Genomic DNA, 26,892 nt, shown 5'->3' with positions numbered 1-26,892 from the left:
TCTAAAATTTGGATTTTTTTTTCGAAATAAAAGTAGCAAAAGCATAACCTAAATGATGCCAAGTGCTAAATGAGACCCTTAAGTATTCTAAACAAATATGCAGTATTTGACTCTTTTTTTTTTCCCCCCCACAGTTTCTCCTGGTAGGTGCTGTTGGGATTATAGGTGGGATGATTAGTTGTACAGAATCGCTCAACACATTAGAGGCCATTAGCATGCAGAGCCCTAGGCGGTCAATGTCCAGCGCAGCCCCTAATCGTTATGACAACCTCAAGTGTTTGCACACATTTCCAGGTTCCTCCCGGGGAAATCGCGCTGCCCCATTTTCTTACGCCGCTTCTGACGCTAATCTTTATTACTGGTTATAGTACAGCAATTTCTTCTACTTATTGTGTTCTCAACTTCCCATTCGCACCATTCTAAACAGACCAGTACTTTTTTTTTTTTTTGCGGTACGCGGGCCTCTCACTGTTGTGGCCTCTCCCGTTGCGGAGCACAGGCTCCGGACGCGCAGGCTCAGTGGCCATGGCTCACGGGCCCAGCTGCTCCGCGGCATGTGGGATCTTCCCGGACCGGGGCACGAACCTGTGTCCCCTGAATCGGCAGGCGGACTCTCAACCACTGCGCCACTAGGGAAGCCCCCATGATAGCATTTTAGATCAGATATTACTGGCTCTGAAACAAATTTAATTCTCATTACAATTCATGACTTGTGTATCTGTCTAATGGAGAGCACTGAATTGGCTGCCAATTAAATTTATGCTATTTCAATCTGCATGCATGTTCCTGAAATAATCCTAAAAGCCTTCAATTCAACTTGGTAACAAAAGAAACTGATCCATCGTGTTGGCTTTTTTTTTTTTTTCATCCTAAATTGTGTTCCCTAATCCTCAGTAGATTTTTTGACTTGGCATGAATTGGGATTGACTCAGCTCCAAATTATAGAAGCTCTTCAGTTAATTATCTTCATGTTATCCATATAATGTACACTTAGATAAATGAAAGTCACTTCACTTTAAAGTTCTAACTCAATCAACTTCTTAGGGGACCAGTGCAAAACAGGTAATAGCAAATATATTTGAATACGTAGGGTCTTTTTAGAAGAACCTCTTAGTATCCCCAGAACTGGTACAATTCCCAGTGGTTAAAGGAAGCATTAGAATTCTGACTCAAGTTGTAATGCAGATTTGTGCTCTGACAAAAAGCTACTAAAATGATGTGTTTAAAGACAACTATTTTTTTCCAAACAAAATCTTGCAGAAAATAACATTTTCCTAAGGGAGTTTACCATATGTTTCTGAGAAAATTATTTATTGTTTTAGAAACTAGACAGTAAATCATTTAGGAGCCTAAGGTTTCACTGAGCACGAGTTGAAATTAATTTATTAAATGGGAGTGACCGTTCCTGATAGAGCATGTTGTTGAATATCTGTCTTTTCAGGAACACGTTGTCTTAAGAAAATGACAGGTGACAAATAGCCCCATACTGCTCCTTTAGACTCTCATTTGGTTTAATTTTCAGCAGCTTTCTGACATACCATCGTCTTTCCAAGCCTGTGCTGAGTTACTTACAGCCACTATTTTGCTATTTTGTATTGTTCTGACCCTCTGCAGTTTATATTCTCCATCTCTTCTAAGTTCTCCTTAAAGGAATAACAGTGTGTTTTCTTGTCTCCACTCCTTCCCCGAGTCACAGAATATTGAATTGTCACGTGAGGAGACATAGTTAGCCCTAGCCTAAGAGGGCCCTTTCTTCTTTCCCTGCGTTATAGATTTGTGCTGTGGGTAGGTTAGTCGTGTAAGTCCAATGCACCAACTTTTGGTTCTATGCCAGGATTAAACCCATAGTATTTCACTATTTGTACATGGACCCTGATAAGCATTTTAGGAGATGACTGCCCTGTGATCCACACTTGGCTGAGTTTTCTTATGAGGTTTCCTACCATCCTCATGACTGTGGCATCATAACCAGAACAGTTCAGGAGACTCTTCTGCTTGAATCTAAAAGCAAGTGTGTCTCAGGAAACGCCAGCCACATAGCTGAAATCCTGCCACCCTCTTTTAAATGACATTGAAGAGAGAGAATGAAACCTGCAATGCTACCTACCAAAGAGGAAATAAAAGTAGAAATACACATTCAAATGAGACACGGAGTTGTTGAGGCCAGGGGAGAATCTGAATGTTACATTGTCTTGTGTGTCAAATGATGCACCTTTACTGCCAGAGAAGAAATTGGCTTGTTCACTCCTAAATTCAGAAGCAATCTCTGCAGTGACTGCAGAGGAATGTGTAAACATATATGAGCCCAGGAGAGTCAAAAGAGGTCTATCTATCTTCTATCTATCATCCACCTATCTATCTCTCTATCTATCTATCATCTATCAGGAGAATAGCTGTGTAGGGGTCACTCACAGTGTGGAAAGCAAGGGGCTTCTCCCCAGTGTCTAAAGATTTATCATGTGATAAAAGGATTAACCTTTTCGGTGGACCAAAGACAGAATGAGACTATGTTGGCAATGCTGGGAGCATAGATTTTGTTTCAACTGTATGGAGAACTTCCATCCAGAACTTTCAGGCAATGGAATGAGTGGATTAATACACAGGGATCATGAGATGCTAATGAGTCACTTAGAGTGTGAGATGTGTCCTGTTGTCTATGGGCAAGAAAAAATAACTTCCTCTCTGCCCTTCTAGGTTCTTGGCTGAGACCCTGCTCTAATAAAAAAAAGCCAGATGAATAGGAGAAAAACAAAATTTTTAAGTTTAATAACATGTATATCCCTTGTATGCATGGGAGATATCTAGGGAAACTGAAACTGAGTAACTCCTTCTGAAGTGGTCCAAGCCATCACCTTAAATGCCATCTATACTAAAGACAAAAGGGAGGTGAGGGGTCTGGGGAGCAGTTATGGGAGGTTTTCAGACAAAGCGCAGTAGACAAGAGTATGCTTGTCATGCAGATTTAGGTCAGTGCCTTCTCATTTGATAATTTCTAGAGATTGAGAGTCAACTCCTCTTCCTAGTACAGAGAGGGAGACAGTCTTCCCAATATGGATGTCCATTATACATGTAAATGTCTCTTACAAAAGGCTAATTTCTGGGTTTGCAGAGCGTCTCCTGTGTCTGCTGTTTCTTAAAAATAATCAGCTCAGAATAAGTCTTATGCCGAAGAGGCATATTTTGGGGCGTGGCATATCCTCCCCTTCATATCAATAGGCAGCTAAGAAGCAGGGGGATAACTTGCTAATAATAGATTAATCCTATCCATGCAGTCTTTGTCTTATTTAGTCAGATGGTTAATTGAGCATTCATTTAGCGTTGATAGATCAATGAATTTAGGGTAAAGTCTGGAAAATAAGAAAGATTATTTGGGCTAGAGATATATATGTGAGTATCATCTACATCAGGGGGATAGTTAAAATTATGAAAGAAAAAAGTAAATGGACTCTCACAAAACAAAAGAAGGCATAAAAGGAAGCAATAAGAGAATAGAAAACTTGGAGAAATATATCTATATATTGATCTCTCTCTCTCTCTCTCTCGACATATATATATATATATATATTATATATATATATATATATATATATATACACATATATATGAAAAGAGAGACAATGGGAAAAAAAGACTAAAAGACATGGCATTAAATAAACGAAAACATTGTTATAGTAGATGAGAGAATGGTATAGTTAAAGCCTCATGAAATTTTGGTAGTGGGGTTGGGAGATGCTATTTCTTTGAACTCTCCTGTGGATTGAATAGAAGATGAAAAGTATACTGTTCCTTAATTTTTCCCAGTAGATTTAAAAATGTGTGATGATTGGAATTACCCGTATCAATCAGGATAGGCTAGGGTATCCTAGGGTAACATATAATGGGGCCACATGAGGGGTTTGAACCACGCCCTGAGTGAAGGAGTGATCACTGCTCAGTCCTGGCAGACTGGAAAGGACACAAATCAAGACCACTGAAAATTCACTGGCCGGATAAATATTTAGACAGGTGTTTACCCCTGAGCAGTGAGGGTGTCCTGTCCATTCATTGGCTAGATTAGGGCTGCACCTGGGCAGTCCACAAGTCTATTAAAAAAGGTGGGGTGTTTTGTTGTGTTGTTACTATTGCCATCAAAAATAGGAAAAGGAGTCAAGAATATCCAAGCCAGGAATGAAAATGATTTATTTTCAACCAAAGGATTCAGGGGCAAAGGGAGAGGCAAGATAAATAGATGGGAGCCATTGCATTAGAATTAAAATAAAACAGAATTGGAGTGAACAAAATTGCAATGGGGCAAAAAATAACACCAGCAATGCAACTGAAATCGTATGTCAAAAAAAATTTCCAAAATAACTATCAAGTATAAAAAGTGACAAGCTAAACAATCATTTAATTAAGAATTATAAATGGCCCAAAAAAGACAAAAATAAATCCACTCTCCAGAAAATCCAGAAATTTAAAAAAATAGAAGACTAAATAGTATCTTTTTCCAAACTAGTAAAATTTTAGATGATAATCCCCATTTTTGTCACAGGTATGACAGAATACTCATTCTTTTTTTTTTTTTTTTTTCCTTCGTTACGCGGGCCTCTCACTGTCGTGGCCTCTCCCGTTGCAGAGCACAGGCTCCGGACGCGCAGGCTCAGCGGCCATGGCTCACAGGCCCAGCCGCTCCGCGGCATGTGGGATCTTCCCGGACCGGGGCACGAACCCGTGTCCCCTGCACCAGCAGGCGGACTCTCAACCACTGCGCCATCAGGGAAGCCCAGAATACTCATTCTTATATGTGCTGATAGATATGTCATCAGGAAAACTTGTTTTCAAGGCATCATGTTTCTGGAGACAAAAATAATTATAATGAGAGGCCATGTAACAGAAATACAAAGGAGAAGAGAGCCTGCCTGGATTTGAGGTCAGATTTTGACATTTACCACTTCTGGATGGAATTTTTGCAATGTAAAAGTTTTAGTAGTAATTTATTTTGATCTGGCATTTCTACTCCTAAGAATTAAAAACATGTCTACCAGTTAGTAAAAGATAATGCCTAATTAGATTCAATGCAGCATTCTTTATTTTACTAAAAACTGAAGAAAACCTAAAATAGGTTATTCTGTAAAGAATGTCACATGAGCCATGGATGCATTCCTGCCACTAATAAGAATAATGTGCAATATATTTTTAAGTGTTCTGACATAGAAAGAGATCTAGTATATACCAGCAGAAGTCAGTGGAAGAAGAAAATGTGCAAGTCTCTCCCATTTTCAGAAAGAATGTATAAGTATACGAGTGGAGAAATGGAGGAATATAAAATTTTAGAGCAGTTTCCTTTGAGAGGTATAATTATAAAGGAATTTCAATGTATTATTTATTTTAAATGTTTGAATATTGAATAACATTTTATGACTCCTATAATCAGAAAAAAACTGAAGCTATAACAATGGAACTCATTTCAAGTAGTAAGATACCAGTTTAGAAAAGTTGCATATCGTGTACTACACATTATATATATATTTTAAAATTCTTTTAATAATGTGGAAGAGAATTGATAATATAGCACTTATAACCATTGTACAGAGAAAAAGCTCAGGCAGCCGTGCAAGTGGGCATGAAATTTTCATTTTCTATTAAGACTCATTTTATGTGGGTCCCTTAAATGCCTCCAACAAACTCCTTCCTGCTGTCCCCTGCCCAGCTTGCTCACATAAACAGAAAATTAACAGCCCGAAGACTTGAAGCAGTACTTTTCACATTAAGTGGGTGCTTCTCTGCAATAGTGATATGCATCTTTATTAGGAGGAATAAAAATGTTTATCATTTCATGTTATGCTTTATTTGGCATATGGAAAATTCCATAAAGTGGAAGCAGTTTCTAAATACATAAGTTATTATCTAATGTGCATTTCTAAAACAGTCGATCCATTTTCAGAGCTCTAAACGTGAGCCAAACAATTGTAGTTGCCCTTGATCTACTTTGCTTTGTACTGATGTGATGTTTCATGGACCATTATATTGTAAGCCAGATTCCTAGTGTATTTGGGGCCTAAGTTATGTTAGGGCCTTAACTGCTGCTCAGTTTCCTTAATATTTGCAATATGTTTATAATAATTTCCTAGTTGGGATCCTAAAATTATAATTAAACACAAGACTCTAGGTATGAGTGCAAGAAAAGAATATTGAGATACTATTTGTTGCTGTTAGTATTATTGACAATGTTCTTGGGACTTCCCTGGTGGCGCAGTGGTTAAGAATCCGCCTGCCAATGCAGGGGACACGGGTTTGAGCTCTGGTCCAGGAAGATCCCACATGCTGCGGAGCAACTAAGCCCGCGAGCCACAACTACTGAGCCCACGCGCCACAACTACTGAAGCCTGCGCACCTAGAGCCCGTGCTCTGCAACAAAGAGAAGCTACCACAGTAGAAGCCCGTGCATCGCAACGAAGAGTAGCCCCCGCTCGCCACAGCTAGAGACTGCCTGCGTGCATCAACAAAGACCTAACGCAGCCAAAAATAAATAAATAAAATAAAAAAACAATGTTATTTTTTTTTATTATTTTATTTGTCACAATGTAATAGTATTGTATGTAATGAGCACCTGCACTTGTTTCTCTCAAATCATTACTAGTGTGGTTTATAGACATACACCTCGATTTAGAAAAGTGTCTCTGGCTAGACAGAAGCATTGCAAGCATCCCTCCTTGCTGGCAGGAGATAACTGTAGTTCTTTGGCTGTACAAGGGTGGAGGTGGGGGAACGCAACAGACAGGAGTTGTATTTATCTGCAGATTACACTTGATTATCTCTGCAAATACAAGAGACTCTGGATGGCTCTCCTCTTATTCATTTAAGTGTGTCCTTTGGAAAGCATATCAGAACATGTGTACAAATGATTTTCATAGAATCTGCAGCCCTGCAGAGCGAACCATGCTTTGTGGACCTGTGTCAGGAGGCCCTGAAGAGGAAGCAGCCTGCCATTACCAAGCTTCCGTGCTTACACCCTTGCATGGAGTGTAATCTTCACAAGTGGTTTAACACAGCAACTATACACCCACCAAAGTTATTTTAGGAAGAGGAATAAATTTTCTCTCATGAGGAGTAAAAACATTAGCCCAAATCAACACCTTAAGGAAGGAGCATAGAAGACAGAGACAGAGACAGAGACAGAGACAGAAATAGATTCGGTCCATTTCTCTGGGCTCTGACACTTTATCACAGGACAGACCTGTAGTGAGAAAAAGCTAGGACAGTGCGTCCATCCTGATACTTCCTCCCTCAGGAATGTGAAGCAAGATCAGTGGCCTTAGGGTTTTTATGCGATGTTTGAATTATGTGACTGTATCATCAAGACAGTTACCTAGACAGGCTGCCCACATCTTGCTGTGACATGGGTACTGGTTCTGAGGCTCTTCTACCTCATAAGAGGGATTGAATGGATGTCTTTTCACGTGCTGTTGGTGAATGATTGACTGGAGAACAAAAACAAAGGAATCGTTAAAATATTAGACCTCCGTGGTTACTGGTCATGTTTATAACTTCAGCTGCTGCTCAGATACATGAGAAATAAGTGTCATTTAGTCTGTGTAACCAACAGGATGTGTGTATATGTTGATGATAGCTAGATGATAGATCGATCGATAGGTAGATAGACAGTTGATAGATTTAGAGAGAAAGAGAGAGACTTATGTTCAGGAGTTGGCTCACACAATGTGGACGCTTGCTAAGTCCAAGATCAAGGCACTGGCACGGTTGGATTCCTCTGCAGTCTCTCCCCTTGACTCACAGATGTGCACCCTCCTGCTGCCTCTTGGCATGGTCTTCCCTCTGCGCACACATGTCCCTGTAGCTCTGTGTGTCCTAATTTCCTTTTCTTCTAAAGACACCAATCAGATTGTATTCAGGGTGACACTAAAGGCCTTATTTTAACTTACCCCTTTAAAAGTCCCGTCTCCAAATACAGCCACATTGTGCAGGATTGAGGGTTAGCACTACAACATATGAATTTGGAGAGGGTGGAAGGAGATCACAATTCAGCCCCTAACAGTCTAGTTGTAAAATTATGTGTCTCTACTTTAAGTTACTTATTACTGAAATATCATTTTATTAATGAATTTTTGGAGCTTATACCGAAGCATGCAACCAAAACTTCTATATCTGCCAAGATACTTTTAAGCTCAAGTTAGAAAAATAAACAGAGAAACAAACAAAAACCGAAGTCTTACAGACTTTTTTAAAGCAAAACATATACCGATTCATAAAACTGGAGGCGGAGGTTTTAGGGTCGGCTTAATCCAGTGGCCGTGGCTCTGATTCCCAGACTGGCACTCCACAACATGCAGCTTTTGTCTTACGGCTGTTTCCTAGGACAAAGCCACATACCTTCAAGATATAATCTCCAGAGGGGAAAGAAATTGTACTTCCCTAAGGATTTCTCTTAAACATGAGGGAATTTTTCCCAAAAACCCTTAGGAAACTTCCAGGGATTTGATTTCTGACTTAGGTCAAGGTCATATTCCCATTCCTGAAGCAACCCTTATGCCTATCAATAAACTTAAGTAGGTTCTTGCATTGTTTACTGAGAAAAGAAATGAGGTACTCATGAGTGATCATCTTTAAGGTTCAGACATGGTCAACCCCCCAAATTTGTAGAAGCGCAGTGGTGGACGGCAGAATAGATTTGGAAGATAATACCATGATGACCTCTATAATTGCCTGTGGAAAGGAAATGCAACTCACACTTTAAATTTGAGCGCAAGTGACTTAAATGAAGACTATTTTGGGGGCTTCCTTGGTGGTGCAGTGGTTGAGAGTCCGCCTGCTGATGCAGGGGACACGGGTTCGTGCCCTGGTCCGGGAGGATCCCACATGCCGCGGAGCGGCTGGGCCCGTGAGCCATGGCCGCTGAGCCTGTGCGTCCGGAGCCTGTGCTCCGCAACGGGAGAGGCCACAGCAGTGAGAGGCCCGCATACCGCAAAAAAAAAAAAAAAAAAAAAAAAAAAAAGAATATTTTGCACAGAGAATAGCAAACAATTTTATGCAAATGTGTACTGTTTCTAGAGAGGTTGAAGAGACTGGCATTGAATACTCATATTTGTTTTGTTGTCTATATTAGATTATGGTCCAGTGACTATAATGTCTTTAAACCATAAGAAAATAAGTTGGTTTAATATTGGCTCCCTGGACGTGTAGTGTTTGTTTATTGGTTATAATGTGGCATTTTAACTGAGAGCAATGATTGTTTAATTTCATTTCCAGCGTCTTGAAATAATCTAAAACATTCATCTTCCTGCTACTGTTATAAATCAAGAGGCATTGACTTCCATTTCTAACGACATTTATATTAGTTTTATTTTCACCTTACAGGATCTTGCATGTTTGATAAAAACATGAAAGGTTCTCAGAAAAACTGAAAATTGTTTAAAAACAATGTTCAGCTTCTTTTACTGTGCTATAAACTGTTTATTATTTGGCAGATGTTTCTGTAGCTTGAAGCAAATGTTGTAGCTCCTAATTTTGCGTTTGAATATATCTTCAAAAGGCTCCAATTAGTACTGTAACCTAACATTGAAATTCTTTTTTTTTAATTTTCTTTTTTTTATTTATATTTTTCCTTATTAGTCATCCATTTTATACACATCACTGAATCCATGTCAATCCCAATCGCCCAATTCATCCCACCACCACCACCCCGCCGCTTTCCCCGCTTGGTGTCCATCCATTTGTTCTCTACATCTGTGTCTCAATTTCTGCCCTGCAAACCGATTCATCTGTACCATTTTTCTAGGTTCCACATATATGCGTTAATATACATATTTGTTTTTCTCTTTCTGACTTACTTCACTCTGTATGACAGTCTCTAGATCCATCCGCATCTCAACAAATGACCCAATTTCGTTCCTTTTTATGGCTGAGTAATATTCCATTGTATATATGTACCACATCTTCTTTATCCATTCGTCTGTCAATGGGCATTCAGGTTGCTTCCATGACCTGGCTATTGTAAATAGTGCTGCAATGAACACTGGGGTGCATGTGTCTTTTTGAATTATGGTTTTCTCTGGGTATATGCCCAGTAGTGGGATTGCTGGATCATATGGTAATTCTGTTTTTAGTTTTTTTTTTTTTTTTTAACATCTTTATTGGAGTATAATTGCTTTACAATGCTGTGTTAGTTTCTGCTTTATAGCAAAGTGAATCAGTTATACGTATACATATGTTCCCATATCTCTTCCCTCTTGCATCTCCCTCCCTCCCACCCTCCCTATCCCACCCCTCTAGGTGGTCACACACCACCGAGCTGATCTCCCTATGCTATGCGGCTACTTCCCACTAGCTATCTATTTTACATTTGGTAGTGTATATATGTCCATGCCACTCTCTCACTTTGTCACAGCTTACCCTTCCCCCTCCCCATATCCTCAAGTCCATGCTCTAGTAGGTCTGTGTCTTTATTCCTGTCTTACCCCTAAGTTCTTCATGACCTTTATTTTTATTTTTATTTTTTTCTTAGATTCCATATATATGTGTTAGCGTATGGTATTTGTTTGTCTCTTTCTGACTTACTTCACTCTGTATGACAGAGTCTGGGTCCATTCACCTCACTACAAATAACTCAATTTCGTTTCTTGTTATGACTGAGTAATATTCCATTATATATATGTGCCACATCTTCTTTATCCATTCATCCAGTGATGGACATTTAGGTTGCTTCCACGTCCTGTCTATTGTAAATAGAGCTGCAATGAACATTTTGGTACATGACTCTTTTTGAATTATGGTTTTCTCAGGGTACATGCCCAGTAGTGGATTGCTGGGTCATATGGTAGTTCTAGTTTTAGTTTTTTAAGGAACCTCCCTGCTGTTCTCCATAATGGCTGTATCAATTTACATTCCCACCAACAGTGCAAGAGTGTTCCCTTTTCTCCACACCCTCTCCAGCATTTATTGTTTGTAGATTTTTTGATGATGGCCATTCTGACTGGTGTGAGATGATATCTCATTGTAGTTTTGATTTGCATTTCTCTAATGATTAATCATGTTGAGCATTCTTTCATGTGTTTGTTGGCAATCTGTATATCTTCTTTGGAGAAATGTCTATTTAGGTCTTCTGCCCATTTTTTGATTGGGTTGTTTGTTTTTTTGATATTGAGCTGCATGAGCTGCTTGTAAATTTTGGAGCTTAATCCTTTGTCAGTTGCTTCATTTGCAAATATTTTCTCCCATTCTGAGGATTGTCTTTTGGTCTTGTTTATGGTTTCCTTTTCTGTGCAAAAGCTATTAAGTTTCATTAGGTCCCATTTGTTTATTTTTGTTTTCATTTCCATTTCTCTAGGAGGTGAGTCAAAAAGGTTCTTGCTGTGATTTATGTCATAGAGTGTTCTGCCTATGATTTCCTCTAAGAGTTTTATAGTGTCTGGCCTTACATTTAGGTCTTTAATCCATTTTGAGTTTATTTTTGTGTATGGTGTTAGGGAGTGTTCTAATTTCATACTTTTACATGTACCTGTCCAGTTTTCCCAGCACCACTTATTGAAGAGGCTCTCTTTTCTCCACTGTATATTCTTGCCCCCTTTATCAAAGATAAGGTGACCATATGTGCGTGGGTTTATCTCTGGGCTTTCTATCCTGTTCCATTGATCTATATTTCTGTTTTTGTGCCAGTACTATACTGTCTTGATTACTGTTGCTTTGTAGTATAGTCTGAAGTCAGGGAGCCTGATTCCTCCAGCTCCATTTTTCGTTCTCAAGATTACTTTGGCTATTCAGGGTCTTTTTTGTTTCCATACAAATTGTGAAATTTTTTGTTCTAGTTCTGTGAAAAATGCCAGTGGTAGTTTGATAGGGACTGCATTGAATGTGTAGATTGCTTTGGGTAGTAGAGTCATTTTCACAATGTTGATTCTTCCAATCCAAGAGCATGGTATATCTCTCCATCTATTTGTGTCATCTTTAATTTCTTTCATCAGTGTCTTATAATTTTCTGCATACAGGTCTTTTGTCTCCTTAGGTAGGTTTATTCCTAGATTGAAATTCTTAATACATAATAGATTTGTATTTTCATAATAAGATCTGCTTGTTTACAGAATATAGTGAGAAAGAAAAAAAAAAAGCTTTCTTCTGGGGAATTATTTGTATTGTGATGGTCCTGCACTTATGCATCAGCATGCAAAGTATGGATGATTAGAGCCCTGAGTGTTTATCATCTTGGGAAGAAAACAGAAACCAGAAACCAGGAAAATATTCCAGTATTCAGTGATTTAACCTGAACTCCGAAGAGTCTTCAGTATATTCCTTGCAGAGTCATAGAATGGAAGAACAATTTTTTGAGCTCTTAATCATACGTGTGTGTGTGTGTGTGTAGTTAAATCTTATTTAACAATTATCGCTAAGTAGGTCTGGCAATAGAGAAAATGAGTTCTTGATCGGAAACTTCCTATTCACAGATAAACTGAATTTGCGCAAAGAGTGGTCACTGATTACACAAAGAAAAAGACTCACCAAAAACCTCCCATTAGATCTGGTTAAAAAAAAAAAAAAATCATGCCTTGTTTCTGCCCACCCCGTTACTGTGGCGTCTCGCTCCCCTGGAGGTCTTGCCCTGCTGCTGCAGCTGCCTGGCAGGAGAATCTTGGCTGATGACCTTCAACTCTCCTGTACTTCCTCCTCCCCCTGGTCACCCAGAAAAATACTTAGGTAGAGACGTAGGATCAGCAGTGTTTTTTTTTTGTTTTTGTTTTTGTTCTTGTTCTTGTTTGTAATTGCAAGTGTGTGCCATCCTCGAAGTCATTCTTAGGACTATAACCCTGTGACTCCTTTATGTTTAGTCGTGTTCAACATCCAATATCCAAACCTTTCCAAACTTCGTCTTCTCTTGTGGCACCCAGCCACCCACCTCTCTCCTCCTTCCTGAGCCCTTCTATTTTATCTTCTGAAACTGTAATCCCATGACTAACAAATTCTATTATACTCTCAGCAGCTTCACTACACACCCGCATACAGTCTTGCTTTCACCAAATTTAGCAGATCCCTGAAGGTATGATTCCCTAGATTTTCTTTTACGTATAGATGGCTCATTTTCTGTCACCTTGCTGCTGCGCTGGGTTATGCAAACCCTGCCATTGGATGTGACCTCATAGATAAGCAATATGCTTCCCTCTCTTGTCATCTTATCTGGACTTCAGGATTCCAGCACCAGTATCCCCTTTGACCTTCCTGTAAGGCTTAAATGCTCTTGGCCCAAAAGAATATTAATTTTTCCAATTCACTGGGGGTACTTACACTTGTTCAGTGTATGTGAACACATCATAGACCTGTGAGTGAATCTGGGATCTCTTTATGTCCATGGTTTCAGTTCTCAAACAATCCCTCACAGAGATTTCCATCTATTATATCAACATGGTTGTCCAGTATCTTTAAGCTTCTAATACAATTAATACATTAAATTCCCACTAAGAAAAGTGTTCCTCTTCACAAAAGTGGGTAATATATATTAACAGACATATTGTATTAATAAATTAATATAAAGGAAGCAGAAGTGGTCTTAAAATTGAACTCTCAATCAGGAATTGCATGAGACAGACCTAATTGTTTTGAGTGCCAACATTGTCCCTGTTAATCCAGGTGGTTCTTAGTTTGGGTTCTCTCAAGAGAAAACCTTGATATAAGGATTTCTTACAAACAGATTATTTAGGATGTGATTCCCAGGAAGCATGGTGTGGGAGCAGGGAATTAAGACAGGAGAGAAAGGCAAGCCGCCGATGTTGGCGTGGCCGGTATCTCTGTGGAAAACTGGGGTCAGTGCTGGGGAGACCCTCAGAGGACTGTAGAACCTGTCTCAGATCTTCCCCCCAAGAGTGAGGATCTGGGTGAGGATCCCCACACCCATCAGCTTTCATTCCTTGCAAGACAGAGAGTTGACTGTGGTGCATTAATTCCCCTGAATGTATGGTGTGGACTAAGCACCACCGCGTCCAACTCCCTGCAGCCCCAGAACACGCGAAAGCCAAGTGGGAAGCTGCCTGTATGTAGAGAAACTGTCTGCATATGAACTGCAGGCTACAACAGGAGAGTGTGGAAAGAGCCTTGACAGTTTCCTTTACTGTAACCTAGACTATGTTAGGGGAAGGAAAATCTCCACAAATATCCAGTGGCATTTTTCCAAACATCGCTAAACTAGGTGGAAAGGGACTCTGCTTTGCACAGTCAATAAGAACTTCTGATTGATGGAGAAGTCACCACCTCATGGCTGCATTTTCTAGAACCCATGGTTTCCTCTCTTGCATGGTATGGCCAGAGAGGCTGGAAAAGTGAGCAGGAGAGTTTCACTACCTCATCGTGAAAGCGGCACGCCTCACCACAGAACTAGTTACATACCCCTATTTTGCTTCCAGAAAGCTGGGGCTGGTGGGGAAGCAAAGAGTCTACCTAGCAAGCATTACTGTCTGCTATATTCCATCATTCTGATCATGAATAGAAATGGTCGTAGTTGTACTAATAGTAGCAGTAGCTATAATAGTATATGGTTATAATCGTAGTCCTCGTAATTTTTTGATGCTATAGGAAATCTGCACAGCAAAAGGAAATTGAGAGATCTGAAATCTTACCAAAAAAGGTGTCATTTTTTTATACATTTAGTTGTTTTACATTAAGGAAAAAAAAGTTAGAGATCAACCAAACAATATCTAATTGGGATGCTTTGAGTGTTAAATGGAGGAAATTGCATCTCAAAATAATTTAAGCCCAGAGCTGGGGATGGGGATAAATCAGGAGTTTGGGATTAACATGGACACACTACTATATACAAAATATTGAGAGATAAACATCAAGGACCTACTGTAGAGCACAGGGAACTCTATTCAGTATCTTGTAATAACCTATAATGGAAAAGAGTGTAAAAAAAGAATATATATATATATATATATATATATATGTATAACTGAATCACTTTGCTGTACTAGTATAACAGTTTGCTGAAACAAACACAACATTGTAAATCAATTATATTTAAAAAAAATTTTTTTAAGTAAAATAAAAAATATAAATAAAATTATGTAAGCCCTACCCCCAGTACCCCGTACTGAACAATTCAGCTTAGATATCAGGAGAGCTGAGGCAGGATTCCAAATACCGTCCACACCACCTAATGTTTGGTCCTGTCACCTGGGTGGCCTCCTTCTCAGATAATCAGGTTCTTTCCATGATGGAATAAAGCAGGGTGGGTTCAAAACAGAAATGTGACAGAGGTAAGAGGACAAAATTCAGTCTTGACATGACTGGGACTGTTTCAAGGTAATGCTTGCTTTCTGGGCCTTTGACTCTTTCTCTGGTGGACAATTTTCACTGTTTTTCTGGGACTTCTGGGATGGTGTCCTGCTTGCAGAACTATACAAAGAAAATCCCATCCATAAATCATCCAGCAAACTTTAACAAATAGGCCTGTCAAGAGGGTGGGCGGGGGTAAGAGTGGGTAGTGATTTGGGATGTTTAATTGTTTTGAGTTTTATTAAGTTTTATATTTCACTAATCAATTTTACCATTGGGTCTCAGACAAAACTGCCATTTTAAGAGCGCCCACCTGTTCTTGGGTTCAAGTACAGTCAGAAACCGTGAGAATTCTTTCCCCTGATGGAGTCGTGGCCCACCCCTGGAACGGTCTCTGAGGAAATACCATGCTTTGATGGACGTCAGGTCTGATCTGGGAGATAGAGGTTCCACAGAGCACGTGACAGGAGATGGGGAAAGCGGGTCATTCTCCAGTGGAAAGTCTGGTGGCAAAACTCACAGGTTCCATCTCATAAACTCTAAACTAGGACACGAGGGAGACAATTGAAGGTCTGGTTAGACTAGAGGCAACAGAGTTAAAGGCATCTTGAAATCTGTCCCACGTTGGCTACTCCATCAGTTGTTTTCTTGGGCAAGAGAAATAGAAAAAGGGCAAGAAGAAGGCAGGGTGACAACAGGGCAGTTTCTCTCCTCTGTCTTCTCAGGTTCCCTGTGACTTGTTCCACAGTTTTTGGCTTCCTGGTGACTTGTAGCAACTTTCACCTCGTTACTAGGACTTATGTATCATTGCTTGAGTAAAGAATACACACACTTGTGTACTTTTCCATATCTGTTTGAAAGCTCTCTTGGCTAATACTTATATTTGAAATTATTAGCATAATTGAATCTTTACTTACATCCGTAAAGCTTTTGTTTCTTTGGGACATTCTGTATCTAGATTTCTAGGATCTTTTAAAAAATAGGAACATTTCACAATTATTTTAAATAAACTTCAAAGTAGAGTTATAATAGAATGATGCTTTTGATTCTTCCATAAATTGTATCATGTAATTGTGTCCATTTCAGGTGTTGCTCTGAGTCATCATGCCATCCCTCACATCTTCCCCTTAATTATATTCTCTAATAGTAGTATTCATACATTTTTAATATTCTCTAGGTTTCATTCAAGGGCAGTTTTACTTCTTAAGCCTTCATACAGTCTAAAGCTATCAGTATCACCAAAACAATATTCACGCAATCTTTAATCCAATTTTATATGTCAGATAATTCTTTAAGATTTTACAGTTGGTTGCTTCTATTTTCTTTCCCCTTTGAGAGATGAATTCAGTTCTAAAATGGTTACATGTGTCCTCAGTTTATATCCTCGATCATATGCCTTCAGCTGTCTCTCCATTTCTGGACTATCTTTGCAAAATTTCTGGCCTTTGAGTGTAATTACAAGTGAGCAGAGGATATGAACCAAGTTTTAATAAACTGTTATCTCTTGTAGCTTGCTAGAGCTAACAGGATAAAACTAATTGCATGCCTAGTTACTTATAAGAGTCATAAGTAGACAGATTTCAAGCTCTGATTTTAAATGTGATCATCATCTGATTTACAATTATTTATTCTTTGGCATCAATTTAAACCTCTTGTTCCAAATTACAGTGTTATTAAGATTAATAATTTGCTATCATAGATTATTTTTGATAAAGTTATCTATTGGTTTCCTCTTCTGATGGATGATAGTAAAGGAAGAAATTTACAGGGAACCCTTAAGGAGAAAGAGGGATGATACATCAGTTACAGAGATAAAAATCAATAACCACACTTTGGATTTGGTTCGGGTAGATATTATTACAATGATAGGAATTCTAAGAATCTGTGAGTCTTTGGCTTTTAAACTGCTCTGTTTCTACCTTCCTGGATCTTCTCAAATTCTCCCTCCTACCTCACCCACCTTGGATTCACTGGATGAAACACTTTCAGTTTCATTACTTGCTCTGCTCAATTGTGCTAATTACTTATGTTAATGAAGCAAGAAAATGTTGGAAATATTTTTAATAAAATTCAGCACACATAAGAACATGAGTGGGAAAATTAAATCAAACAGGGGAAACAGATGCATTCAGATTAACCTATAGAATATGCTCTAATTTTATGTCCTAAGGGGACATTTGAGTAAAAATATCTAGTTAAAACTGTCGAAGTAATAAAATATTGCCAAGCATTTGTGGAGATAGGAATTGAAATTCTATTTTCTGACAGGAAATTACTAAAAAATTGTTTAGTAATTGTTTAGTAAAGCAGGCATTGTCTTTTTTAGAAATCACTTTCTTCTCCAAGGATTTTTTTTTTAAAGTTAAACTTCTTTATCAAATTCATTTAATATTTGCTTGGACAAAATGACAAAAAGAAAAAAAAGAAAAGTTTAGAACCCTGCATTTAATTTATTTCTAGGTAGCTAATTTAAATTTGTAACCAGATGCATTTCTTGCATTTTCTCATATTTTTTTCAGAGAACAATGTGCCTAGTTACATGATACTTCTGCTTTGGGTATAGATGGCAGTAAGAGGAGTATTTCAAAGTTGAAACGAATTGTGTTAGGCATTTAGCCATGTAAGTAATTAAAGACATAAATGTAGGTTGTCAGGAAGAGGAGAAACGATAGCCTTGAAGGTGGAATTTGGAAAGAAACTGGGGTTTGATGAAGCAGAGATTCTTGAAGACTGCTGCAGATGACACAATCTGAGAAAATCATTTAATAAAGTTAGTGAAGAAGAAAAGAGATGTCTTCACATAAGATATAGACATTTGTCTTAAAATTAATCGATGTGTTATAAAATAATTATGTCAACCATAAACTGTGCTTTTAATTTAGTGTTTCAGATGGAGATCTTTCTTTAAGAAGTACTTTAAGAAACAGTCTTTCTTAAAATTCTTCTAGGAACACTTTTTTTTTTTTTTGCGGTACGCGGGCCTCTCACTGTCGTGGCCTCTCCCGTTGCGGAGCACAGGCTCCGGACGCGCAGGCTCAGCGGCCATGGCTCACGGGCCCAGCCGCTCCGTGGCATGTGGGATCTTCCCGGACCGGGGCACGAACCCGCGTGCCCTGCATCGGCAGGCAGACTCTCAACCACTGCGCCACCAGGGAAGCTCTTCTAGGGACACTTTTAACTAGAAATATTAAAAGGAGGAAATGAATAAGGTGAGATCAGCTAAACCCCACAGTACAGAATGAATGAGGTACACTTTACTCATACGTGATACAAACACACTCACTCCTAAGACACTCCCTCATACATCAGATATACTATGAGATAGACACCCACATATCTGATAGCATTTTAAAATTCTAAAACAGAGAACATGAGACCCCACAATATAGTAAAAATCGATAAAATTTGTACTCTTCCAGGAAATGTGAGCTGTGGGATTATTGTATATGATTTCTATAGAGGAGGGATGAATAATAATGAACAGAAATACATAACTGTCTCTCTAGTGTCTTATTTAAATTCCTCTTTCCGGGGAAATTAGTGAATACCTTTGCTCAGGTGACTGTTGAAGTGTCATCACTGATCTGGTCAACACTTTTCTTTCACTATCCCGGTTCTATCTGCCATAGGACTCGCATCTCTGAAATACTCTGAGTTTCTTTCACAAACACTATTAACTCTCTAGTATCAGATCTTAGATCTTAGTATCAGGCCGCAATTGCTGAAAGATGCAGAAGCTTTCTGCAACAATTCGAATTCAACATCATCAGGTCTGTTAGCCCTGCTGTATCTCTCCTGATTTCTCGAATCCATGAAGTATGAGAGCTTTTATAAAGGATACTCTACCAGAATGCAAACCTGCCTGAGTATTTCTTATAACTCTTGCTCTGGCCTGGACTTTGTAAGCCTTCACTACTTTAGGGTGGATAAGAAATGTTTTTCCTATGTGTAAACGCACATTCCTCTAACGTGTTTTGGGTTTTAATGCCCCCAGACAATCAGAACTGGCTACAACAATTGAATTAACAACCTAAAGCCCATGAGGAATATGTCTGACTCTCCAGGTCTTTAACCATAGTGTAGCCACTGCTCATAAGTGTATGGCTAAATTCAGCATAGCATAAACAATTTAAGACTTTCTGCTTTATGGCTAAATTCATCATAGCATAAATAATCTAAGACTTTCTATCCTCTTATGTCCTTTAATTGCAAGAGGATAAAATAATTTGTATTCACTTTGACCCTCAGTCATCAAGAGAAGTTTAAATTACATTCAGTTTCCGTGGTTAAAAAGGCAAAAAAAAAAAGTAGATGAAACATGTTATTTAAATATCCATAAAACCAGTTATAAACTTTAAAGTTAGTATTTAAAGGCATAAAATTCAGGTTTCCGGAAAAGCCCTCTATGTGCAAAAAACTTTATTAAGGAAAACTTCTTGTTTTCCATTGATGGAGGATAAATAACTGGTCACTGTAGTTAGTTTCACTAACTTAAACACAATCATATTTTGTGTCTGTTTGGCTGAAGATAAGAGCATCCCATAGAGAAACCCTGAGAACATGTAATTAACTCATTGATATTAACTGTTACGAACTGCATTACACCATCCCCATAATATTCATGCAGGTTCTATTTTTCTTTGCTAATAAGAATAATCAAAAATATTTCATGTGTTTGTGAAATTTATTATATTAGCTATTAGACACTATGCGGGTATCAGGAAGATAATCAAGTGAAAGTGACACGTGGAAAAATGTGTTTCGTTCTGATGAAGCAACTTTTTTTTTTTTTTTTTTTTTGCGGCACGCGGGCCTCTCACCACTGTTGCCTCTCCCGTTGCGGAGCACAGGCTCCGGATGCACAGGCTCAGCGGCTATGGCTCACGGGCCCAGCCGCTCCAGGGCATGTGGGATCCTCCCGGACCGGGGCACGAACCCGTGTCCCCTGCATTGGCAGGAGGACTCTCAACCACTGCGCCACCAGGGAAGCCCGAAGCTAACTCTTAATCAGGATCAACAACATTGAGTCATGTAGTATTATAACAACTACCAGCAGTCAGGACAGTAAATAGGAAAACAGAGCAAAACGACATGAACTTCAATATAGGGAACCTAATCAGAGCAGAAATTAACATCCATTGCAATTGACTGTCCTATAATCAATTATTCAAAAAAATTTAAGAGAAAATCAGTTAACAATCTAATTAAAAAGCATCCAATGCCCTCAGTTATTCTATTTAAATAAGATAGTTTTAGTTCCTCATTTAGAATTTAGACTAATTATTCAATTAAAATTTCAGGATAACATCGACCTTATAAAACCTCTATTCCAGGCATTTAAATGTAGACGGTTAAATATTCTGAATGAACACTTGGCCCATCTGGCAAAATCATTGGCGTTTTTTGGATCATTTCAGGATATCTCCCCTTTTCTGTCCTTAAATTAAATACCACTCCCCTTTCCAGGTGGTTTAGAGATAGTAATAAAATAGGTCAAATTTTAAACTCTGTGATCTTTTTATTATTGACTTTTCAAACGCTTGGAGCACTGGAGTCCTGTCATTTTTTTATACCTGAAGTGAGATTTCTTTTATTCTGCTATGCCTAGACCTTTTGTAATCACATTTTCCCATGTGGTCATGAAATTAGGTTTCATAAAACAGAATAATTACATTTTCTGACCAGTTGTCAGCTGTTTTTACTAAAAAGAATCAAGATGTATTTTGAATTGGTAATTTCAAATACTCTCTAGACAGAGGGGATCAAGAGGGCAGGGTCAGAAGACCCTGAGCTCACCTCCTCCCATGGGTATTTATCTGAAGAAAACAGAAACACTTTGAATTTGAAAAGATATATGCATCCTTATGTTCACTGCAGCATTACTTACAATAGTCAAGATAGTAAAGCCACCTAAGTGTCTATTGTTAGATGAATGGAGAAAGAAGAGTGGTATGTATATATATATATCTGTGTATATATATATATGTACATATACATACATACATATATACATAGATATATATATAAACACACACAGAATGAAATATTAGCCACAAAAACCAATAAAATTTTGCTATCAACGGCAACATGAATGGATCTAGAGAGTATTCTGCTCTGTGAAATAAGCCACATAGAGAAAAACAAATACCGTATGATCTCACTTATATGTGGAAATCTAAAAAAGCAAAGCAAATGAACAAACAAAATAAAATGCAAACAGACTCATGGATACAAAGAACAACTAGGTGGTTGCTGGAGGGGAGGGGAGGGGCGGGGAGGGGTGGCTGGGAAAAATAGGTAAAGGGAATTAAGATGTACAGACTCTCAGTTATAAAATGAATCTACAGCATAAGGAATAATATCAATGATACTGTAATAACTGTGTATGTGGACATATGTTTACTAGACTTAAGTGGTGATTATTTTGTAACGTATTTAAACATCAAATCACTATGTTGTACACTTGAAGCTAACGTAATGTCGTATGTCAACTCTACCTCATTAAGAAATAATTATTTAATTTGAAAAGTATACTCCTAATAAGTATATTCCAATGTCTTTCACACGAGTGCATACACACACACACACCCCACACACGAATTACAGACAAAAATGGTGTCAGTTTTCTGGTAGAATCCAAACCATTTAAAATGTCAGTGAAGTGAGAGAGCGGCATGGACATATATACACTACCAAACGTAAAACACATAGCTAGTGGGAAGCAGCCGCATAGCACAGGGAGATCAGCTCGGTGCTTTGTGACCACGTAGAGGGGTGGGATAGGGAGGGTGGGAGGGAGACGCAAGAGGGAGGGGATATGGGGATATATGTATATGTATAGCTGATTCACTTTGTTATACAGCAGAAACTAACGCATCATTGTAAAGCAATTATACTCCAATAAAGATGTTTAAAAAAAACATGCCAGCAAAAAAAATAAAATGTTACCTGAAACACCATCACGTCTTGAACAATTTTAAACAAGTTCCATGATTAAAAATTATCTGTGTCTGTTTGCACAGGAGTGTGCTGTAGCTCCTAGGGGCTGATCTGATCTCTCTCTACTGTATCTTTAAACTACTGGGGCTGTAAATGTTTCACTGTTTGTAAAGAGAAAACTGTCCCAGTGCGTGGTCTTCAGGTCTCCATCCCCATTAGATCTCTACTGATTAGTTGGATTTGTCTCCACATCTGCTTTTGTTTAACTTAAGGACTTATTTTTGACTCACCTCAACTCAGCACGTCTTTTCATTTTCACAAACTTACCACTCACCCCAAAAATATTAGTGAGCTGTGTGGATTTTCATATATAATTCATAAGGGAAGTGGGGGAGGATTTTAAGTCAAACGACCAAGAGCAAATGAATAACCATCATCAAAACTGTGTTTTTGTTTTTGTTTTCCAGAGACTCTTCTTCCTGGAAAGCCCATGCTGGGATCTTTTCCAGCCCCCTTTCCTCTCATCGTCTTGTTTCTCAGGCTCTAGAGTCGCCCTAGTGTTTCTGTCCATCTCTTCACCAGTCTTGGGATGCTTTCTGTATCCTTAGGCAGAGCAATGTAGCCAGTCCCAACTTCTGCTCCAACCTTGCACATCTACATCCATCCTCTAGTGGTCACTGTGTGGTAAAGGGGGGAAGGGGGTGAATTTAAACAACAAACAAAAAGTAGCAAAGATTCATAATAGGCTTTAACTATCTACCAGGAAAGAAAGAAGGAAGGGAGGGAGGGAGGGGAAAAGTAACCGACTATTTAAAGTTCTTTTTTAAGTGCCAAAAATACATATGGATGTCAGAAAACCTTGAAGTCAGTCCAAATGTGATGTATCTTTCCCACGTGTTTTGTGGAAATTGACACTTTGACATATGTGAAGGCTCACCTTCTGTCTGTTAAACACCTGAATCCTTCTCATTTACTTAGCAAACCCATTTCTCAAAGGGAGTCCAAAGAAACTGTCCTTTAAGTCCCATTTAAATGATCCTGAATCCCAAATAGATGATGACCGTACACATGTGGTTTTGTGCCATGTTAGATTGTTTTACATTCCTTCTTTCATTAAAATGACTACTGATTCGTTTTGCTTCATCATGATTTATCTTAAGCCTGGTGCGGGTAAATCTGTGGTTTATTTTCCCAGTCTTGGTGAGTCTTTTTTCGTACATGTTCTCCAGATGTCTAATAGGGGTTTAAATAACGATAGCCTTCACTCAGGTGTTTCCTAGGTCAGGACCTTCTGTAGCCTCAGCCATTTCAACAAGCCAGTGTGGATATTACTTGAGTACGTGGCAGAAGACCCCAGGCGTCTTGCCGTGTTGAAGAGGAGAGCTGGGGATGAATCCCTCCCTGTTCTGGATGGCACACAGAGCCATCAAACAATGAGAGAGACCGTACAGTTACCCTGGTTTCTTAGGAGACTCTGAGGACCAAATCAACACTGATTCCCTCCCTTCCTACATGGCGTATTTTACTAACTAGAAAGGATAGAGTTTACTAAATGGCACTTCTGTTGCACCCTTTGCCTAGGAAGAGAGCTGTGGGATCTTTAGCTTCTTTGTTACAAAAGCAGTCAGATATTTTACAGGGTAATAAAAGCAGCAGCTGCCATTTGAGACAGCTAGCACGAGGCGCTGAGTGCTATGAGTGCGTTGTTGTGTTTTCTAAGAAAAGTGCTCGTTAAAGCACCGTTTTTTCCTAACCCCAAACACTAATGGGACTGTAAGTAGCTGTAGACACTCTCCCTTCAGCAGGTTAGAGGAAAGTCGCGTTAGGTCGGACCTCTGAATACCTGCACTGTACGATGAATACAGACGCAGTAGGGAAGCCAGGATAGAGGGAACTGGATGAGGACCGTACCTTTACATCCAGCAGGAGTTCCGTACGTTCTTATTTTTTAATCTTTTAATTTTATTGGAGTCTAGTTGATTTACAATGTTGTATTAGCTTCAGGTGTACAGCAATGTGATTCGGTTATACATATATATATATGCATTCTTTTTTAGATTCTTTTCTCATGTAGGTTATCACAGAATATCGAGTAGAGTTCCCTGTGCTCTACAGTAGGTACTTTTTTTTTTTTTTTTTTTTTTTTTTTTGCGGTACGCGGGCCTCTCACTGTTGTGGTCTCTCCCGTTGCGGAGCACAGGCTCCGGACGCGCAGGCTCAGCAGCCATGGCTCACGGGCCCAGCCGCTCCGCGGCACGTGGGATCTTCCCGGACCAGAGCACGAACCCGTGTCCCCTGTATCGGCAGGCGGACTCTCAACCACTGCGCCACCAGGGAAGCCCAATAGGTCCTTATTGGTTATCTGTCATTTACAGTAGTGTGCATGTGTTCATCCCAAGCTCCTGATTTATCCCTCCCCGCCATATTTCCCCTGAGTTTGTTTTCGCTATCTATAAGTCTGCTTCTGTTTTGTAAATAAGTTCATTTGTATCTTAATTCACTTGTCCAAATTCTGTTATATTTCCAACAAAGAGATCCAGGTAGAGATAATAACATTTCTAAAATACTAAAAAAAAAAAAAAAAAAAAACCCCACCCTTTCTTTCAAGAAGATCTCCCAAATTAACTGCTCTGTTTATCAACAAGCCCTTAACTAGCACCTACTACCTAAGAACGTGGGATACAGAGAAAGGGAAGCAGTGGCACTGCCTTTCACTCGTCAGTATCGTAGCTGAGGAGATGAGTTGACGTGTGTGAAAGGGTGGTTGGCAATGCCAGACAAATGCTGAATGGGAACTGTTGACACAGTACCTTGTAGGGGTTCAGAGGCAATTTGACAAGGATTATAAGGGTCATTTAATCCAGAGAGGAAGTAGGATCTGAGATGGTTCTAATTTGGAGATAATTATTTTCCACGTTGTGAACAAAATTATGGAAAATTTGATAATAGAGAAATTGCAACCCAGAGCCTGACACCTGGCCAGAACTCAAATATCTGTTGAAGAAATAATACCACAATACCTACCAGCCCCCTTTATCCACGGTTTCACTTTCTATGATTTCAGTTACCATGATCAACTGCAGTCCAAAAATAATTAATGGAACATTCCAGAAACAAATGATTTATGTTTTACATTGTGCACCATTCTGAGCAGTGTGATGAAGTGTCTCGCCATCTCCCTCCATCCCACTGGGAACTCGGACCTGAGTCATCCCTTTGTCCAGCATGTCCAGCCTGTTAGTCACTTAGTAGCATCTGGGGTATTGGATCGACTGTCTCCGTATTACTGTCTCAGTATTGTGTTCAAGTGGCCCTTATTTTACTTTAAAATGGCCCCAAAACTCAAGAGTAGTGAGGCTGGCAATTCAGATATGCCAAAGTGAAGCCCTAAACTGCTTCCTTTAAGTGAAAGGTCTCAACTTAAGAAAAAGAATCTTATGCTAAGGTTGCTAAATTCATTGCTGAAAGAATGAATCTTCTATTCATGAAATTATGAAGAAGAAAAAAAAATTGTGCTACTTTTGCTGTCACACCTCAAACTGCAAAAGTTAACAGCCACAGGTGCTTAGTTAAGATAAAAAAGGCATTAAATTTGTGAAATTGTTATTTTGAGAGAGAGAAAGGGACATCACATTCACATAACTTTTATTTCAATATATCATTATAATTGTTCCACTTTATCATTAGTTACTGTTGTTAGTCTCTTACTGTGCCTAATTTATTGATTAAACTTTATCACAGGTATGTATGTACAGGAAATAACAGTATATATAGGGTCTAGCACAGTCCATGGTTTCATGCATCCTCTGGGGATCTTGGAACGTATCCCCTGTATAAGGGGGGGCAACTGTATTTTAATACACACAATAAATACAGTAAGTCCCCTGAACACGAGCAAGTTCCATTCTGAGAGCGTGTTCATAAGTCCAATTTGTTCGTAAGTCCAGCAAAGTTAGCCTAGGTACCCAACTCACACAATTGGCTATATAGTACTGTACTGTAATAGGTTTATAGTACTTTTCACACAAATGATATAAAAAACAAACACAAAAAATAGAGAAACGCTTTTTAATCTTACAGTGCAGTCCCTTGAAAAGTACACTACTCCAGTACAACAGTTGGCACACAGGGGCTGGCATCGAGGGAACAGACAAGAAGAGTTACTGACTGGAGCGGGGAGAGGAGGTGGGAGATGGTAGAGCTGAAGGGTCCTCAGCAACAGGAGACGGAGGGCGAGCTGCAATGTCACTCACGCCTGACGTGCACCAGGTTCTGGTTCCTTGCTGGATTCAATTCTATCTACCCTCTTGAAAAAATGATCCAGTGATATCTGGGTAGTAGCTCTTTTTTTTTCTTGTCATAGATGACATGGTAGCACTGGATTACATTCTGAACGGCTGCTGCAACCTTCTTGTACCATTCTGCGTTCGGGTCCTGTACCTCAAAAATTAACAGTGCCTCCTCAGTTAAAGAAAATCCCTTTGCCATTTCCTGCGTCGTGAATCTCTTAGGTTCTTCAGTTACGTCTTCCTTTTGTCTCTCTTTGTCCTTTCTCTGGGCCTCCAATGCCTGGCACTTCTTAGCAGTACCAGCTACATCACCGCTGCTTTTACGCTTGCTTCTGGACATCCTGGGCTTGAAATAAAGACACTATACTACTGTACTCTATGTAGTACAGTACTGTACAGTAACATACAAAAG

The 26,892-nt window shown here is 39.1% G+C and overlaps 1 protein-coding gene across 1 annotated transcript in view; it reads left to right on the top strand.

Annotated features, from left to right (window-relative positions):
- Positions 1-26,892, top strand: part of GALNTL6 (polypeptide N-acetylgalactosaminyltransferase like 6) — a gene marked incomplete at both ends in the record, with an annotated part of 1,117,369 nt that overhangs the window by 133,698 nt on the left and 956,779 nt on the right. The window lies entirely within an intron of this gene.

The sequence above is a fragment of the Hyperoodon ampullatus genome (genome assembly GCF_949752795.1).
Source record: "Hyperoodon ampullatus genome assembly, chromosome: 6".
Classification (NCBI taxonomy): domain Eukaryota; kingdom Metazoa; phylum Chordata; class Mammalia; order Artiodactyla; family Ziphiidae; genus Hyperoodon; species Hyperoodon ampullatus.
This window is presented reverse-complemented; position numbering and strand designations above follow the sequence as displayed.